Source organism: Gavialis gangeticus, unplaced genomic scaffold, assembly GCF_001723915.1.
Source record: "Gavialis gangeticus isolate Ggan-Ray unplaced genomic scaffold, GavGan_comp1, whole genome shotgun sequence".
Lineage (NCBI taxonomy): Eukaryota > Metazoa > Chordata > Crocodylia > Gavialidae > Gavialis > Gavialis gangeticus.
The window spans coordinates 87,674,018-87,674,421 of NW_017729025.1; the positions used below are offsets into that span (position 1 = coordinate 87,674,018).

The following is a 404-nucleotide window of genomic DNA, read 5'->3' on the forward strand; positions in this document are numbered from 1 at the left end:
CTGAATTGGTTCGAAGCTTTCCGAATCTTTGGAAAAAACTTGGAAAGCTTTGATGATTTGGACAGTCCCCGCCCGCTGCAGCAGGGAGCTGGAGCCAGACTCGGAGCTGGTAAGTAGGGGGCAGGGAAAGAGGGGCTGGAAAAAGGGGGAGGGGACCATGGAGGGGACCCCTGCCAGGCCCTGTCCCCTACCTGCTCCCCCAGCCTGCCCCCCAACCCCAGTGATTCAATAAAAAAAGCCCCTAACTCACGGGGTGCTGCTGGGCGGGGAAGGGCAATCCCTGCTGCCCCCTGCTGCATGGGGGTGGCTCTGCCACAAGCCCCACTCCCCGCTGTCCCAGCCCCCCCCATGGCTGCCCCACCCACAGCAGCTCTGGCCCTTTCCTGTTGTTTCCCAACCACCCC

The 404-nt window shown here is 62.4% G+C and overlaps 1 protein-coding gene across 2 annotated transcripts in view; it reads right to left on the bottom strand.

Moving 5' to 3' along the window:
- Positions 1-404, bottom strand: part of DCAF4 (DDB1 and CUL4 associated factor 4) — a 27,409-nt gene that overhangs the window by 15,535 nt on the left and 11,470 nt on the right. The window lies entirely within an intron of this gene.